This window comes from Phaseolus vulgaris, chromosome 10 (assembly GCF_051622355.1).
Source record: "Phaseolus vulgaris cultivar YP4 chromosome 10, ASM5162235v1, whole genome shotgun sequence".
Taxonomy (NCBI): domain Eukaryota; kingdom Viridiplantae; phylum Streptophyta; class Magnoliopsida; order Fabales; family Fabaceae; genus Phaseolus; species Phaseolus vulgaris.
In genome coordinates this window covers 10,461,629-10,481,857 of record NC_143507.1, presented here as the reverse complement: position 1 = coordinate 10,481,857, position 20,229 = coordinate 10,461,629, and the positions used below count along the sequence as shown (strand labels likewise).

At 36.0% G+C, this 20,229-nt stretch overlaps 1 pseudogene; it reads right to left on the bottom strand.

Annotated features, from left to right (window-relative positions):
- Positions 1–10,526: 10,526 nt before the first annotated feature.
- Positions 10,527–19,884, bottom strand: LOC150024214 (disease resistance protein Roq1-like; annotated as a pseudogene).
- Positions 19,885–20,229: the final 345 nt, after the last annotated feature.

The following is a 20,229-nucleotide window of genomic DNA, read 5'->3' as shown; positions in this document are numbered from 1 at the left end:
AACCACCGGGCTTTGAAGATCATCAACATCCTAACCATGTATGCAAGCTGAAAAAGGCCTTGTATGGGCTTAAGCAAGCTCCAAGGCAGTGTGGTATGAGAGGCTTAGTAACTTGCATATGTTCATCCTTTGTAAAGTAAGTTGTATATGTTCATCCTATGCTTTTGGCTTCATAAGACCAAATGAGATTCTAAACATGCTTGAGGTAATGCAAAGGTATGAATGTATTTCATTATGCATTTCCCATCACTTTGAAAAATGATTTGTTTTGAAAAATAACATTTTCTTGCTGTCTCAGAAAAACAACCGATTGTTTTCACGAAACAACCGATTTTTTTTACCTCTGACACATTTGAATAAAGCTATTATGATTTCTTATGCATGATTACAACTGTTTCTTTTCTTTCATAACCCATTATGAGTCAAATATGCATTCTTTGTGCCTCTGAATTAGATCATAAAGAGATGTATTCTTTGTTTTCCTTGAAATTCAAAACTTTTATGAATTGCAACCACATTGGTGGTCATGGGGTTAATGAATATTTGTGAATGTATCATTGGAATATCTGGAAGGTTTGTTCTTAACAGAAGAGAGAATATTTCTACCAAATCCACCTCTTGAGCAATCATTTGACCAACTTGAATTGTTGGATGAAGAAAAGATAAGGGGAGAAATTGTGGTCTCCTTGCTAAAATTTATGGGGTTTATGGTTCTTTGATTCTACTGCTGTCATAGCTCTGATACACCATAGATTTTGTTGCAATTTTGATATGGTATCAAAGGTTTGTTGCTGCAATGGTGCTGCTTCACATACTGGTATTCTGGTTTTTCTTAATCCTGATTTTATCCCTTCTTTCATTCTATTTGACAAGACAAATAGGGGGAGAATGGTGTGGTTTTATGTGTTGTGTTGCTGCTGCTACACTATGGTGTTATTTGGTTTTATCATGGTTTAAATTATGTTGTTGCCATGCTCTTATTCACCATAGTTCTTCTGCACACAAGTCTCTTTTTGGCACTGGTTTTTATGGTTATTTGACTGGTTTTTCTACTTAAAAGCTTATGCAGAAAACTGGTTTTGTGTGCCTTGGTATCCTGCTGGTATACTTGCTTTGTATATGCACAAATTCTGTTTTTGCAGGACCTTTCAAGTTCAAAAACAACAACACAAACAAACCAGGGATTTGTCTTCATCAAATAGGGGGAGATTGTTGAACAAGATGCTTTGATGTCTCCAAATCCAAGAGGAAAGCTTGAAGACCTTGCTGCTGGGTGTGTGTGTGTTGTCTAGTTGTTTGAAACTTGTTAATTCACTCCTTAAGACTTGAAAAGGTTTTGAAAAATTGGTTGACTTTGCTGTCAAACCAAAACAATCGATTGTTTCGACAAAACAACCGATTGTTTTCCTGAAAACCTTAACATAATTTTTTTAAGTGGTTTTAATATGTTTTAAATGATCCTAACTACCTTGGCTCCTTTATTAAATGCTTTTGACCACTTGGTTGGTCTACATAAAGGTGGTTTTACGCTCCTAATCTTGGAGTAACATAAAGAGTTTATCAAAACAGTTTTTCCAAGATTTGAAAAAGCTTTGGATCATTCTTAAGTGTGTGGAATAGGATTGGGTTGTAATTTTGATCTTTAAGCTTTGTAATACCTAGGTGTATTCTATTCCCTTCTTCCTTGATTACTATATTTCTGTAGTTGTGTTGCCAAGGAGTGTTGTGTGTTCTTTAGGTGTTCAAGATCAACATTCTTGATGTGGTTTGCCAAAGGTAGTGTGTTTCTTGAGGGGTTCAAGGTCACTACTTTGGTGTGTGGTGTTTGTAATCTGGTTTTGATTGCATAGTGGAATACCAGTGGTTTCTGGGAATTGGATGTAGCTCTTGGTGTAAGAGTGAACCAGTATAAATTGTTTGCGTGCTTATCTCTTACCCTTAAATTTTTAAATTTTGTTTTTCAAGTTGTTTTTATAAACTGCTGATAAAAACAACCGATTGTTTCGAGAAAACAACCTATTGTTTTTCTGATATCATCTTAAAACAATTTTGGGTATTTGTTTCCTTGATTCTTTTCTCTGTAATTCAACATTGATTTTCATTATACCTTCAAAGTTTGCGAAAATCCCTCTTAAACAATTCACCCCCCCTCTTGTTTAAGGCCATATATTCTAACAGCTAGTTTTTAGGAAAAAGCTAGAAGAAGTGATTCTTCTTATTTCCTTCTCTTTAGGCTCTAGTTTGGGAAGGGACTAGAAGAATGACCTTTCAAGCTCCTTCTCTTTTGTACATTTGTGACTAGCCCTCTCTATTATAAAAGGGGTGCTTGGGTCTTTGAAATAACAAGTTGAAATTGATTTTTGAGAAGTAAAGAATCTCTACCAAATTGGTGAGTAGTGTGAGAGGCTTGTGTCTTCTCCTCTTCTAGTCTTATCTTGGGAGATCTTGGGCTCTCAAGTGGCGGCAACACTTATCTTGAAGTTAATCCACCCCTTCAAGTGGTGTGTACAATTCCAAGAGCTTCATCCACATAAGTCCATTTTCCCCTTCACTTTCCAAATTACCCATTTTTGTTCTACTTGTTTGTTTTCACTTTCAATCGGTGCAATCTGTTCCTTATGTTGTCCTCTTTCATTTGCTGCACTTACATTCAATTTTAATCGGTGCAAATTGGTTGTTCTTGCTGTTTTGGTCACGGCCTCCATGGGTATAAATGCTTTATGTTGTGCTCTTGAGTTTCTATCCATGGGTTTGTTGTTCTTGATGAGTTTCTAAGTGAGTTTGACTTGATTCTTGTGTTCTTGATTAAGTTCTTGAATGGGTAAAGAATCTTGATCCAATTCTAAAGGTGCCTATTCTTGTTCCAACTCATGTTGAATTCATTACATGTTCATATCATGTTATTGGGTTCACATCACTCTCGATCAAATTTAACAAGTTATCTCAATCAAGAATGGATACCTTTCTTGGGATGTAAAGGCTGAGAGCCCTACATTGTCAAACATAAATTTGGAATACTTGTTGGTTGTCTACTTGCAGTTGTTAGCAGTACAACCAAAGATGATAAGAAGACCTTTCCGCAGAAGCTGGAATCCTATCAAGAAAAACAACAGGTTGATTATGAGAAACAATCAGTTGAAATTCTCTAACAAGATGATCTACTTAAAAAAGAAATAGAGAATATGAATTTAGATGGTGAGACCTACTTGAAGATGAACATTTTAAAGTGCTCTATTGTTGGTACTGCATATGGTGTGCACTATAGTGAGGTTGAACTTGCTACAACAAAGTAAATGACTTCTGATATTGGGGACCAAGATGTAAGGTTTTATGTCAATGAAGGTCAACTTGTTCTTCTTGGGACTGCAGGTCAAACAATCTAAGGATGACATCTTTCTAATTCAAACCAAGTATTGCAAGGAGATCCTCAAAAAGTTTGAGATGGAAAGGTGTAAAAAGGCAACTACACCAATGTCCACAAGCTGCTACATGGATGCTGATTTAGTTGGAACATCAGTGGATCAAAACAAATACAGGGGTTTGATTGTTTCCTTGCTTTATCTCACTGCTAGTAGGCCGATTATTATGTTTGCAGTGTGTCTTTGTGCGAGATTTCAATCCAATCCAAAGGAATCTCATTTTAAAGCTACCAAAAGAATATTGAAGTGTCTAAAGGGGACAACATTAGTTGGTTTATGGTATCCTTCTCATTTTCCTATACATCTAGTTGGATACTCAGATTTTGATTTTGCAGGGTGCGAATTGGATAGAAAAAGCACAAGTGGGACTTGTCATCTTCTTGGCTCAAGTGTCATTTCTTGGCACAGCAAAAAGCAAGCTTGTGTGGCCCTTTCAACTGCTGAAGCTGAATACACTGCTGTTGGAAGCTGTTGTGCACAAATTCTTTGGAGTAAACAACAACTAGAAGATTTTGGGTTGAAGGTTAACAAGGTACCTTTGTTGTGTGACAACACAAGTGCTATAGATCTTGCCAAAAATCATATTCAGCACTCTAGAACCAAGCACATAGAGATCTGTCATAATTTTATAAGGGATCATGTCAGTAATGGAGATTGTGATGTGAAATTCATTGAAATAGCAAACCAACTAGCATACATTTTCATGAAACCTTTGCCAAAGGACAAGTTATTTCTCTTAAGAGAAATATTTGGCCTTAAACGAGAGGGGGGGGGGGGGGGTGAATTGTTTACAGGGGTTTTTTGAAAACTTTTTCAGCTAGAACAAAATCTTTTGTATGAAACTCAATCAAAAATTCAGTTAGCTAAGATATAAAGCACAAAATAGCAGAGCACCAGAAAAACAATCGGTTGTTTCTTCGAAACAATCGGTTGTTTATACCAGCAAAGCAATAAAAACTAAATTTAAATGAGTTTAAGGGAAGAAAGAGATACACAAACAGTTTATACTGGTTCACTCTTAAATCAAGAGTTACATCCAGTCCCCAGAAACCACTGGGCAATCCACTAAGCAATCAATACAGATTACACACAAACCACCAAAGAAGTGACCTTGAACCCTTCAAGAAACACACTTCCTTTCGCACAACACACACCAAAAATGTTGATCTTGACAACCTCAAGAGCTCACAACACTCCTTGGCAACAACACCAAAATTTACAAAGTATTCAGAACGAATTACACTTGTTTACAGAACAATCTGAAATCAATACAAATGTAATCATATTCCACTCTCTTGAGAAAATCAAAGCTGAAATGTGAATGTTCAAAACTTGAAAACAATCTTTCACAATTGAAAAACTCAAATATGTTTTTCTTATTTGTTATAAAACATAAACAAACTATTTATAGCTTTCAAAGATTGGTCAAAGCATTTAATACAAGAATGTATTGAGTTGAAAATCATTTAAAGCACATTCAACTAACAAAACATAATTCTGTTAGGATTTTCAAAAAAATAATCGATTGTTTTGGTTTGATAGCAAGTCAACCAACCAAAACAGTTTTCAACTTTTTCAAAAACACCTAAGAGTAAAACAATCGGTTGTTTCGACAAAGCAACAGATTGTTTTTCACTTAGTTTGAAAAACACTTTAATCTTAAAAGGTTTTAAAAACACTTGAGCTTTAGATTCAACAAAGAGTGGATTACACAAATAAACTACCCAGATCCTATCCTAAACACAACAGCAACTCTAGTCTTGCATCAAACACTTGGATTTGGATTCTTCAAAGCCTTTGATCACTATTGATCAACAATCTCCCCCTATTTGATGAAGACAAATCCCTGGTTACTTGTGTTGGACTTGTTTGAATCTGAAGCAGTTCCTGCAAAACAAAGTTTAAGCAATACACAACATCTATAATAACAGGTTAGAATAGCACATTTAACTTGTTTTCTGCATAACCATTACAACAGAGAAAACCAGCCAAAAAGGCAAACCATAAAGCATCAACAGCAGCAGCAGAATTAAAAATCACTTGTAAAGTTTTAGACAACACAACACAAAATTCTCCCCCTATTTGTCTTCACAAATAGACTATAAGAAGAGATAAAACAGAAATTGTTCCAGATAAAACAAAATATAAAAAGAAAGAGCAATAAAACTTCTACAGAGCAAAAACAATCGGTTGTTTTGAGCATTCAATCGGTTATTTTTCTTCAGTAATCCTTGCCATACTGCAGCTCAAAGATCTGGTTCTGAACAACTTCAATATGTTCATCCAGGGTCTGAAAGCGAGTGTCCATGCTCTGGAATCTGTTGTCAATGTTCTGGAAATTTGTAACACAAAGATCATGGAGGTTTCTTTGATTTTCAGCAAAGCCATCATGTCTATCCACCATGAATCTTTCAAAAGAAGACATTGAGGGAATCCCATCCCCTTGATGTCCAACACTTGTTCCAGCATTAAAGTTAGTTGCAGGCTGTTCTTCATTGTGAATATCCATATCAACAGCTTGATCTTCTTCATCAAAATCAGCAGCTGCAGCACTTGAGGAACCACCATGATCACCATCTTTGCTTACCCATATTTCATTTATCTTGGTGAAAACCATTTTGCATAGTGAACCATTGTTCACTTTTTGTGTTGATTTTACCAACTCGGAGGTTTCATCTTCAAGATTCACTTCAAAATAGAGTAGAAATTTAGAAATTAATGGTAGTCACTTAATGGTAGTCACTTAACCTCATAGACTTTTGCATATGCTCTTTGATGATATGAATCTAATTGATCTTGACTTTCTTCATGATGCAGTAGATATAGACAAGATCTTCTTCTGTTAAAACAGAATGGTTGCTCCCCCTTGGAGTTAGAATCCAAGTGACAATGAGAGCCAACACCCTCTCATCTAACTTCAATCCTCCAACTGAACAAGTTCTTACTTGAGCTTGTGGATTCTTCAAACAGCTTTTGTAGTATTGAATCATGTTGAAATCTTCCACAACACCAATATTTCCTTTATTGATTCTAAGACCAGCATATTTCAACCCAGTTACAGAAGCCCATACATCATGGGTAATCTCCATGTCTACACCTTTAACATGTGAAACAAGATTGTTTCCTTCAAACTTTAGATTTGTGTAGAACACCCGAATTAAATCTGGATAAATGTTCCCCTTCATCTCCAAGAATCTTTTCAGCAACTGATCCTTGAGAAGACTTCTCCCATTGTATAGCATTTGCCTTTTCAACCAATCAAATGAGACAACTTTTGGATTGTTGATCACTTTTGTACTTGTCTCAAAGCGATACCTCTCAATTAATTCATTATCTCCTGAAAACCAGCCCTCAAGCCTTCCTCCTGACCTCACAACCCTCGTTTTGATCCTCTTGGATGTAGGTGGAGTGGGATCCATGACAGCAGAATGAGACATAGGCACACACACAAGGAGAGAAAGAGATGTTGCAAGAGATGATCCAATTGGTTGTTTTTGTGAAGGAAAACAACTTCAACAAATTTTATAGCAAATCATAAACCTTCTTTGACCCTTTGGTGATTGTGGGTTTCAGTCTTTAAGACAGAAAACTGGTCCAAGCTCTGCACAGAGAACGTCAGAAAAGAACAGAAAAATACATGGTCAGCACATGTGACCTTTGACTAGACATAAAGGCTCTTGAATTTCCAAGATATGGAATATGTTCCTTTATGACATCTTGTAACTTCCTCCAGAACCAAATCAGGCTTTCAAGACTACTTTATTGACTCAAGATCCTTTCATTATTGAGATCTTTAACAAACAGAATGTATAGAGAAATTAATTCAATTCTTCACAGTGCTGTCAGAGAAGAAACAATCGATTGTTTCGAGGAAACAATCGGTTGATTTTCTGCAGCAGTTTAACAGAATGTGATTTTCAAGCATAGACTGAGAAAGGTTCAAAACAGATGTAATTGCTTATTTGAAAAAAAAATTAATCATGAATCAGTAATTAAAAAGCAAAGATAAGGAAGGTCTTATCCTTTTATGAAGTCCCTTCAATGAGTCATTGTTTGTGATCAAGAATGCTTCTTTTGGTTTTTGAAATAGCTTGGACTGGTATACACCCTCAATTCAGTTCCAGTCTCAATCCTTTTCTTCCAAGAACCTGATCATATGACTCAGAGCTTCATGTTCCTTTAGTATCCCTGCAATAAAATGAATTCAAGCAACAAGATTTGGGCCCCTTACAAATGTGGGTCCATTTGATTTATTTTTGTCATTTGAAACCTCACAACCTTTGGGAATCCATTTCATGAAACCTCTGGGAACAGAATATTTCCTTATTTTACAGAATCTGACTGAATGGCCTCTTTTCATGCAATAAAAGCATGTAACAACCGGTTGTTTTCTTGACAGTTTTGAAAACGTCTTTGAAAACTTATCTTGCTTGTTTTGTGGATTAAAACCTAATCCAGCTCTTCCAAAAACACAATTTTGAGATGCCAAGACATTCTCAAAGTTGGATTTGCCCTTTGAAAGTTTATCCACAGTTCTAACAAGATAATGAACTTTCTTTTCAAGATTTTCACAATTTTCACAAGCAAGAGAGTCACACACATGAGAAGAGTTTTTGCAATGTTTTTCAAAATCATTTTTTGATTTTTCCAGCTCTTCTTCAAGTGTCTTAACCCTCTTTTGAAGCCAATTGTTCAGCCCTTTCAATCAGTTGTTTGAGAGAACCAATCAGTTAGTTTCTTCATGAGTTTCTTGAAAAGCTTGAAGCATTTTACTATAATTTTCAGCACTTAGGAAAGCACATGAACTTACACTGCTTTAGCTGCTTGACTCATCATCTCCTTCTGCAATTAAGCATATGTTTGCTTTTCATCTTCACTTGATGAAGAGCTTGACGAGGAGACTTAATTTTCATCCCAAGCAATATATGCTCTTCTTGATTTTCCCTTCTTCTCCTTGTAGCTTGATTTTTTTCATTGCTTTCTTTATTTGGGCAATCAGCTTTTATATGCCCATGTTCACCACAACCAAATCAAGTATAATTGTTATATTGAAATAACTAGTATTCTTGTTGCCATACCTTTCTTTGTTGGCTTCTTTGTTGCGATTTCTCTTCAAGAATCTACTAAACTTTTTGGACAACAAGCTAAGGTTTTCTTCTTCACCTTCATTACTTGAATCTTGTTTGCTTTTGTGCTTGGCAACTTTCAAGGCAATGCTTCTCACATGTTTGTCTTCACTTTCTTGAACATTGAGTCTATTCATTTCTAACTCATGTTCTCTAAGCTTACCAAACAATGAAGTCGTTATCAAGGATGTCAAATCTTTTGATTCAGAAATTGTTGTTACCTTAGGTTGCCAAGATCTATCAAGGCACTTGAGAATCTTGATGTTTAGTTCTTCTTTATCAAAGGTTTTCCCAAGGCTCATTAGATGGTTGATGATGTGAGTGAACCTCTTTTGCACTTCATCAATAGATTCTCCCTTAAGCATTTTGAACATCTCATACTCTTGTATTAGAGTATGTTTCCTTGCTCTCTTCACATCATTTGTTCCTTCATGGGTGACTTCCAAAGTGTCCCACATCTCCTTGGCCGATGAACATTGTGATATCCTGAAAAATTCATCTGAATTCAAAGCAGATGTTATGATATTCTTGGCAATACAATCAAACTTGGCCTTTTTATTTTCAGCATCAATCCATTGGGACCAAGGTTTTTCAATAGAAGATCCATTCTTTTTCAAATTTAGGAATAAAAGGGTCATTTTCAATTGCATCCCAAATTCCTTTATCAAGAGATTCACCAAAGATTTTCATTCTAACTTTCCAGAATTGATAATTCAAACCACAGAACAGAGGTGGTCTGTTAATTGAGGCACCCTCCCCAAAAGGTAGTTTTTCAGCCATTGAAAAAAGATTTTAGGATCAAACTTGAGTATTTTTCAAGTACCAAGCTCTTGATGCCAATTGTTAGAATATTTGGCCTTAAACGAGAGGGGGGAGGGGGGTGAATTGTTTAAAGGGGTTTTTGAAAAAAATTTCAGCTAGAACAAAATCCTTTGTATGAAACTCAATCAGAAATTCAGTTAGCCAAAATATAAAGCACAAAACAGCAAAGCACCCGAAAAACAATCGGTTGTTTATACCAGCAAAGCAATAACCACTGAATTTAAATGAGTTTAAGGGAAGAAAGAGATGCACAAACAGTTTATACTAGTTCACTCTTAAACCAATAGCTACATCCAATCCCTAGAAGCCACTGGGCAATCCACTAAGCAATCAATACAGATTACACACAAACCACCAAAGAAGTTACCTTGAACCCTTCAAGAAACACACTTCCTTTGGCACAATGCACACCAAGAATGTAGATCTTGACAACCTCAAGAGCACACAACACTCCTTGGCTACAACACCAAAAATTACAAAGTATTCAGAACGAATTACACTTGTTTACAGAACAATCTGAAATTAATACAGATGTAATCCTATTTCACTCTCTCTTGAGAAAACCAAAGCTGAAATGTGAATGTTCAAAACTTGAAAGCAATCTTTCACAATTGAAAAACTCAAATATGTTTTTCTTGTTTGTTATAAAACATAAACAAACTATTTATAGCTTTCAAAGATTGGTCAAAGCATTTAATACATGAGCGTATTGAGTTGAAATCATTTAAAGCACACTCAACTAACAAAACACAATTCTGTTAGGATTTTCAAACAAACAATCGATTGAAATCATGAAGCAATCGATTGTTTTGGTTTGACAACAAGTCAACCAACCAAAACAGTTTTCAACCTTTTCAAAAACACCTAAGAGTAAAAGAATCGGTTGTTTCGACAAAACAACAGGTTGTTTTTCACTTAGTTTGAAAACACTTTAATCTTAAAAGGTTTTAAAAACATTTTAGCTTTAGATTCAACAAATAGTGGATTACACAAATAAACTACCCAGATCCTATCCTAAACACAGCAACAACTCCAACCTTGCATCAAACACTTAGATTTGGATTCTTCAAAGCCTTTGATTAGTTTTGATAAACATTGTCAAATTAAAAAAAAAAACATCCCGAGAAAACCAAGGATTTGTCTTGATGGGAGTTTAAGTTCACGCAAACAAGTGAGAGAACAAGAGTAGGAGAGGAGGGCAACAACAAATCTGAAGGCCACAACAACATTTTTTTATGAAAGAGGATGTTGACTGGGAAAGAATAGGAGCTTCAACTAAACAATGCTTCTTCAAATGCTCTTTGTTTATTCGTTCTTCTAATAACTTATTATTATACAGTTTTGAACAGCCAAAGACATTCAAATATTTAAGAGAATTCAGGCCCAATATGATATTGGGTAAGCTTACTAGGTTTTTGCAGTTTTTCAAATTCAAAAGAACAAGCTTTTTCAAAAGACCAATCGATGCATTGATTTTTTAAGCATTATGCATCCTTCAAGTTCTATCCTTTCAAGATTTAGGGCCTCTCTAACATTCAGCAACTCAACTAAATTTTAGGAGTAAGATAGATACAAAAGCTTCAAATTATGCAATGGCTACAATGATTGAAAAATAAAAGACAAAATTAATAATGAAATTTGGGTTTTCATTAATTAGTTAAAATAAATAAATTAAAGATCGTGTGTGGCATTTAACTGATTTATTTAAAAAAAACATAAAAAATTAATATACATTACCTTTGTGCCTTTCCATAGTCTTTTAATATTGCTCCGAACAAGGTGTAACTCAACTAGTTTTTCTGGGTGAAAACTTTGAGGCAAACATTTAAAAAAATATTTGCTCCAATTAAGATATGCTAGTTCATTCGAAAGATGATTGAGACTTCCTGAAAAGTTCGCACCCACAAGACTAAGCAAGTTAAGGTGTCTAATTTTTTATAGACCATCTGCCCTCACAGTCCCCAAAAGTAAATCACATTCAATATAAATGACTTCAAGATTTTCAGTTGCCTACAACATTGTAAAGAAAGAATAACATTATTATACTTTTCGAAGGGTTTTCATATTCTAGAAAAAATGGCAATGTAAGATTTATACTCAATAAATTATTTTTACCTCATTGTTTAACATAGCTTTCTCGAAATCTTCGTAATCCCACAACTTACTCCACTTTAGAGGCTCCTTAGGTGAATTTTCTCTAACAATACTCTGTCCCAAATCCATCAACAACCTATGCATACAAATATTCCCATGTTCACATTTTATTAGAGATTTCTCAATCAAAGCTGGTATGCCATTTTTGTAATCAAATCCACGAAAGCTTAAAATTTCCTCCATGTCAAAATGTGTCATACAACCAACGACATGGAGGAAGCATGCAATATCAAGAAATATTTCTTTTTCTTCTTCTTCCAACTGATCAAAACTTATACGTAAAGCATCCACAATATTTCTATCTTTATTATATCTTAGCTTACCCAATTCACTTCTCCATTGTGAGACATTTCGATCAAACAAAGATGACCCAATTACTTCAATTGCTAAGGGATGGCCTTGAGCATGAAAAAGTACCTCGCGCGCCAACTTTTCATAATCTCCCAATATATAATTAACTTTGAAAGCATGTATACAAAACAATTCTACAACATTTTTCCCAGGCAACGGGTGGACTTGATAAACATCATCCACTCCATGTGTCATCAATATATGTTCATCCCTTGAAATTATTATGATTCTGCTTCCTCCACCTACGCATCTACGTATATCTCTATTCCCTACGAACAACTTAAGTTGTAGACCTTGATCAACATTGTCAAGAACTATAAGTGTTTTGTCATTGTGCAGCCTAGTCCACACTAAATATGTTCCATCAATAGCTTTACAAATTTCAAGATTTTTCTCATTCAAAGATTGAGAAATTAGCTGCTTTTGTACACCTAATGATCTAGATTCTTGATAAGTTTTGCTTACATCATCAGTAAAACAACGAAAATCATATTGATGATAGATTCTTTCATATAAAGCTCGAGCAAGAGTTGTTTTTCCTATGCCACCCATTCCACTAATTCCAACAACTCAAACATCGTTGACTGACCCTAAACTTAGAAGATTTGTTAATTCTTCAACCTGAGACTCTATCCCAACCAATTCTTCCTTCGGAATTCTTGACATTTTGGGACCCAAAATATTTATTATGCTTTCAACAATTTTTTCCATTTGTTCATACTATGACCTGGAAATTTAATATTTACAGAAAAAAATAACAACTTAAAGATTCTAACTTTGAAAATATTATTTTCATAACAAGTATTCATTTAGTTTCAATTAAATAAATTGAGGTATATAACTCACTGCATGATAAATATATAATTGTGATGAATCTTGAAACGATTACTCACTTGTTTCGGATATCCCAACCAGAGAGATTGGCGACTTGTGTGAGAGCTTGTCTCCATCTCTGAACTTCCTCCATCTTAACTTAATCTTCTCTCAATCTCTTTTCATATTCTGCAAATGCTTTCTCATAACATCCACTCTGTTTGTGCACCACAGAAGGATCAACATCATAAAAAATAGGTTTAATACACTTTTTCAACGCAGTTACGTATCTCCGCCAGTTGACGCAAGCACCAAGTGGAGGAAGCATAGTTCTGTTAGAAGACAACAATGAAAAGTCGAGAGGTTCGAATGATGTTAATACTTCTTTAGTGAAGTCGTCACTGACCTCCACGACTTCAATGTTGATGATGAAGTAGAAATGGATAAATGATTACTTTGATGCAAGAATTAGTCGGTATTAAGTTAGATCAATGTAAGTGTGGAATGACAAGAAAATTCAAATATATATTTAGCTAATTTTTTGATTTTAACTAATAATATATACTCAACATAGTGGGTTGATTGATATTTCAAAATACCCTCATAATTTAAAAAAAAAATGTTAAAAGTGAAGTCATGTCTCACCCGCACTCACACGACTTTACCATTAATATTAAAGTCGTGTAAGTAAAAAATTATTTCACTTAAGGAGTATAAAATCGTATTTAGATAATACGATTTTTTAGCAATAAAAGTCATGTAGGTATGAATTATCTATATTTGTAATTTTTTAAACATTTGTTCATTGTTATAAATTCGAAATCAAATTGCACTACTTGGGTAAAAAGAAAGTCAATTAATGCGATGTCATCCTTATAAAAAAATGATGTGAATGCTTTAATTTTTCTGATTATGCTATTAATGTGTATTTGAAATTCCTATACAATGAAATGTATGCAGTGGGATCCTCCAACCTTAGAAAATTTGTCTCAAGATATGGTGGATCAATACTTCTTTCCTCTTAGTGAGTCTGAACCTGATCTAGAGCTGCCCACAAAAACTCGTGAAGCATTTTTTTAGTTTGTTTCCCTTGAACATCTGCATATAATACACACCATTGGTATTTTGCCAAGACTATCTTATCCTTGTACCTTTTGAACATATGATGGTAGCTTCTAGTGGTTTACCACAATAATATGTAGTTTGTTCCACCTATGGATTTTGAAACAACTTTTTGTCTTTTCAAATAATTAGTAAATGAGATTATGGTTAAATATAACCGATTTATAAAGTGATGTTACTTAGTTTGGCTATATTTCTTTTGGTTAAGATGGATCTTCAATGATAATTTGAATCTTTTGTTAGAAGAAATAAATACTGAGAAAAGTTATACTCCATAGAAAAAGTGCAGAGGTGTATTGAGGTTAGATCGGTTCTTACTTACAAGTCACTTATTTTACGGAGTTAAATTTGAACTTATCCCAGGTTTAAGATTTTTTTTGTTATCTTTCAAAAATTAAAATTGGATTGATTAAGTTACACCATCAAATCAATACTTCAACCAATCTGAGTAGTTAAATTATGTGATTTTGTTTAGATGTTATGGATTATTTTTTTTTTAATTAATCAATGGTAATAACTCCTTATTTTATCTTTCAAGGTAAAATTTTCAATTTTCAATTTAGAGAAGTGAAATTTAAAATTTAACACCATTTCATTTTAAGTTATTGAACTCACCAATTTACACAATCCAATCATATATAATCAATGAAGCGGTTAATGCGTCATATTTCTTTTTGTAATTTTATTTTTTAGAATTTTTGAATGATTTATTATAATATATTGTAATTTGTTTTTGTAATTAGTGTAAAAGAGTGATTTATGGGCGTGTACATTTAGAGTTATCATTTTCTAAACTATATTTTATTACTTTGATTTTTTTTTCAAGTTTGAGAGGATTAACCAAACCCCTATTTTGAATACATCCTGAATTGTATCTTTTATTCTGAAAATATGTTTCAAAATTTATAATCTATAATGTATTAATACAAATTCATAAATTTATTTTGGAATGTGCATTTTGTTGGTTATTAATTCTGATTTTATTATTATTAATTCTGATTTTATTACTCTTAAACTATTTTACCGTATTATTGAAGTAAATCAAAATGAATGAGAATCAGTTCAACAGTTTTGCAATCTTGTGCAATTACCTTCAATCAGTTTCTACAACCTTTTGTCTTCTCTTATTTTTTTCAATTAGTTCCTACAACTGGTATCAAGAGTCAGTCTGTTATCATGAATTCTACCCAATTATCAGTCCCTATCCTTGATGAAAAAAATTACAATCGGTGGTGTGTGCAGATGAAAGTTTTGTTTGATTATCATGAGTTATGGGATGTCGTTGAGAGTAGAGTGTCTGCATTAGCTGCTAATGCAACTGAGGCACAACGAGTAGCGCATCGTGATCAGAAGAAGAAGGACAATAAGGCTTTGTATCTCATCCATCAAGGGATGAATGACGAGACGTTTGAGCAAATAGAAGGAGCAACAACTGCAAGTGATGTTTGGACAATTTTGTCAACCAATTATAAAGATGATGACAAGATCAAGAGGGTGCGTCTTCAAACCCTAAGACGCCAATATGAACTGCTACAAATGGAAACCACATAGACTGTTGATGTCTATATAAATAAAGTTCTTGCCTTAACAAATTAGATGAAGACCAATGGAGAAACACATTAGGAGCAAACAAAGGTGGAGAAGATTTTGAGATCTTTAACTCCCAGATTTGAAGAACATGTTGTTGCCGCAATTGAAGATGCCAATGACATTTCAAAAATGACAGTAAGGTTATTGTCTGGTTCCCTACGAGCGCATGAGCAACGGATGAATGAGAATAAGATTGAAAAACCAATTGAACAGGCTTTACAAGCACAAGCCTCAATTGGTAGCTCTTATCATAAACATGGTACTTATTGTAGTAAAGGTTGTGGTGGCCAAAATCATGGAGGTGCTGAGCAAAATAAATTGGTTCCAATCACAATCCAAGTTCAAATAACTCTTGGCGCGGAGGACGATGAGGCATGTATAATAAATCAAATGTGGAGTGTTATAACTGCCATAAACACAACCAATATGCAAATGAGTGCTGATCAAAAGGTGATAATCATGCTGCCAATTGTGCTCAAGAAGATAGTAATCACGAACACGATGAAGAGGATCATGCAGTACTAATGGCGGCCACATCAAATGAAACTACAAACAATCAGACTTGGTATTTGGATACAGGTTGCATGAATCATATGTGTGGTCAGAAGGAGCTTTTTGTAGATTTGGATGACTCATTTCGCACAAAAGTGAAATTCGGCGATGGCAGGTTCGTTCCGGTGACTGGAAAATGGCGAATTCTTATCACATTGAAGAATGGTGATCACTGGTACATCTACGATGTTTTCTATGTACCTGATATGAAAAGTAATTTGTTGAGTATGAGACAGCTGGCCGAAAAAAGGTTATGTGATGCACATAGTTGAAAATAAATTCTCACTTTTTGATAAAAAAAAAGTAATTTGATTCTTAAAACCTTTTTATCTAAAAACTGCATGTTTTCAGTAGATCTTCATATGGGTGATTTCAAGTGCTTGAATGCAATAGTGAATAATGAATCGTGGTTATGACATTTATGCTTTGGACACTTAAATTTTCAGAGTTTGGAAAATCTCTCCAAACGAAAGTTAGTCAATGGTTAACCCCATATCCATCACCCTGATCAATTGTGTGAGGCTTGCATTTTTGGAAAGAATCACAGGATACCATTTGTTAAGGAGCCTTGGTGTGCAAAATTTCCTTTGGAGCTTGTTCATACAGATGTTTGTGGCCCGATGAACATATCATCAATTAGAAGTAATAAGTATTTTTTAACCTTTATTTATGATTTTTCTAGGAAAACCTGGATTTATCAATCGAAAAGAAAGGACGAGGTATTCCACTACTTTAAAATATTTAAAGCATTTATTGAAAGACAGAGTGGCAGACAAATTAAGATGGTGCGTAGTGATGGAGGGGGTGAGTACAATTCTAATGAGTTCAAGATGCACTGTGAAGAACTTGGGTTGTAGCATAACATAATCTGTCCCTACACACCTCAACACAATGGAGTTGCCGAGAGAAAGAATAGAACAATCACGGACATGGCGAGGAGCATGCTTAAATCAAAAGGTATGCCAAATTATTTTTGGGTTGAGGCCGTAACATGTGCGGTATATTTGATAAACAGATCACCCACTCGGAGTGTTCCTAACACAAATCCGATTGAGGCATGGAGCAGATTCAAACCCAATGTGCAGCACTTGAAGGTATTTGGGTCAATTACTTATGCTCATGTCCCCAAGGCAGCAAGATCGAAGTTGGATGATAGGGCAGTGAAGACCATTTTCATTGGATATAAGCATGGAGGATACAAACTATACAATCCAATGACAAAGAAGGTGATTATCAGTCGTGATGTTACATTTGCCGAAGATGAGGAATGGCAATGGAATGCAACAACTGAAATGGATTCAAAAAAATGATATATTTACGTTTTGAACGATGATGTGGAAGATGGAGTCACTCTTGAAACACCTGCAGTTCAACCTGAAGTTGTAATTCAACCTGAAGTTGCAACTCCTATTGCAACTATGATGGTGCAACCAAGAAGGCAGCAACGACAACCTGTACACCTTCAAGATTGCGAAGTAAATCTTGATGATGAAGTTGATGAAAATGGAGATTTAGTTCACTTTTCTTTTCTTGCAGAATCAGAACCCGTGAGACTTGTAGATGTCATTCAACACCCTAAATGGCAAGAGGCTATGAATGAAGAATTGATGGCGATTGAGAAAAACAATATAATGACTCAAATTGGTTTTAATCTAGATGTTCCAATTAAGATTTATGTTGACAATGTCCCTGAAATTAATCTTGCAAAGAATCCAGTTTTTCATCAAAGAAGTAAACACATTGATATTCGATATCACTTCCTGCGAGACCAAGTTGGGAAGAACATGATCAAATTGGAATACTGCAGATCAGATTGCAGATATTTTCACTAAGCCATTGAAGATCAATTCTTTCATCAAGTTAAGAGATTTGTTGGGGCAGGAAGGTTGTTCCAAATCAGAATTAAGGGAGGATGTTGGTTATTAATTCAGATTTTATTATTATTAATTCTGATTTTATTACCCTTAAACTTATTTTACCGTATTATTGCATTAATGTCAGTTTAGAGGCATGTTAGTATTCCTATTTTATAGCTTCTAGTAATTGTAATTTTATTATATATATTATTGAAGTAAATCAAAATGAATGAGAATCAATTTTGCAATCTTGTGCAATTACCTTCCATCAGTTTCTACAACATTTACCTTCTCTTATTTTCTTCAATTAGTTCTGTACCGATCAGGTAGTCGGAAGTAATGACGTGGCTACAAGCGATAATATAGGCGTGTTGAGCGGAACACTTGGCTGACAGAAGGGAAGCACATCGGGAAGTTTGTGTAGTCGCCAATTGTTAGCTTGGCGTTCTCCGATCTCTGGTGTGTATAACCGGCGGTCACCAGGCTCGTGTCATAGTCGCCGTATGTGAGTTTTAGGCGACCAAGTGGTTAGAGACCGCCGAAAGGGGCACATCGCCGAAAGATCAAGAAGGCTTGCTTAAAGCTTTCATAAAGTACGAGCACGAAGGATGAAGTTATCAGATGATCATTCCCTAGTCAGAGGTCGAGGCAAGGGAACAGTTTACCAGAACATGCACGATGTGCAAGTGAAGCAGATCGTGATAGCAGCAGGCGAGACCACAGAGAAGGTGTGCATGGTGACACCCCGTACTCGCCACTTAGAAGAGATCGCGCTCCAAGGAAGCTGTAGTTACTCCTCGCATGGGTAACTTAGTCGAATAGCTTGAAGAGTAGAGGTGACGCTCAAGTAGAAGGTGGCTCCAGATGGTGACACGTGTACAGCTGGATGCGAGCCACATGTCCAGAGGTGTAACCGTTAGGAGAGAGAAAGTGTCCAGGTATATAAGGAACTCTAACGAACTTCTGAGGTACGCGTGTTTAGAACACTTCTTTACGCTTTTGAGAACACTTGAGTACGCTGAGAGAGCACTTGCAAAGTTCCTTGAGTTTAGCTTTTCTCTCTTAGTATTTGGTGATTTAGTCACTGACTTGAGCGTCGGAGCGCGATCGGCTGCAGCGGCGCCATTCTGTGTGTTCGTTTTCTTCAGGTTCTCGCGAAGAATTGAGACGTGAAGATCGAAGGCTAGCGTGGTGCGAAGCTGATCGAGAGAAGATACCTTTGACGTGGCAAGACTCTTGCACTCGAGTCAACCGGCAGGATCATCAGGCTCCCACCGTGGGGCCGTGTAAAGCGTGTTTCCCATCCACAGCGTGAGTTCTTGAAGTTTCTGAGATTCTTGTGTGGTTGTGTGCTGGTGCAACCATTTTCGGCGTTTTCCACCGTTCGTTTGAGTTTTCATTCAGTGTATCGGCGTTTTTCACCGTTCGTTCGAGCTTTCGATCGGTAGTTTGAGGTTTTCCACCGTTTGTTCGAGTTTTGTTCGGCGAATTGAAGTTTTTCTCCGTTCGTTTGGGTTCTTGTTCGGTGAGTTGAAGTTTTTCACCGTTTGTGCGAGTTTCAATCGGTGAAATTGAAGTTTTTACCGTTCGTTCGTGTTTCTGACCGGTGAATCGGGAGTTCTGGTAGAGAAGCGTTAAGTTCGTGTTGAGATTGCAAGTTTTTGTGGGGGTTTTGGCATCCGAATCTATCGGCGTGTTGTTGTGGTTGCGTTCTTGGAAGTTCTTTGGAGTTTGAGAGTTTTTGACCGATTGATTGCTGGATCGATCGTTTCGCTGGTGAAGGTTTTGTTCGCTGAAACTTGATTCGTTGTTTTTTCATGAGAAAGATGAGAAGTACGCGTTCCAGTCCGGTTGTGCCAGCTGCTGCAGAAGGCGCCATGACCATGGCGCAAATGATGGAGATCATGCGCGCATTGCAAGAAAATGTGGAGGCAACGCGCATAGAGCTGGCGAAGATGCATGAAGACCTGGTCGCCTCTTAGGCCAGGAATGAGGAGCTTAGCAAGGTCACAGAGGAATTGCGTCAAGCTCTTCAGGAGCAGAGAGGACACACAGTTGTTGAAGAAGTTGCGCCGTCATCGCCACAGCGCGTTTTCCCAATGCCGTTTGCTCAGGCGATCACGGACACGCCGATCCCTGCGAGCGTGGTACCTGTGAAAGCCTCTTTCACCGGCGTGGAGGATCCTGAAGCACATCTCACTACGTTCCACACGCAGATGATGCTGTCAAGAGGCTCAGATGCTGTATATTGCAAGATGTTTGTGAGCACGCTCCAGGGAACAACACTTGAATGGTTTGTTAGCCTGCCTACAGGTCACATAACCAATTTCCAGCAGTTTTCGAAGCTTTTCGTCGACCAGTACATTGTGAACAAGGCGCCACCTAGGGTGTCTTGTGATTTGTTCGACGTAAGGCAGTATCAGG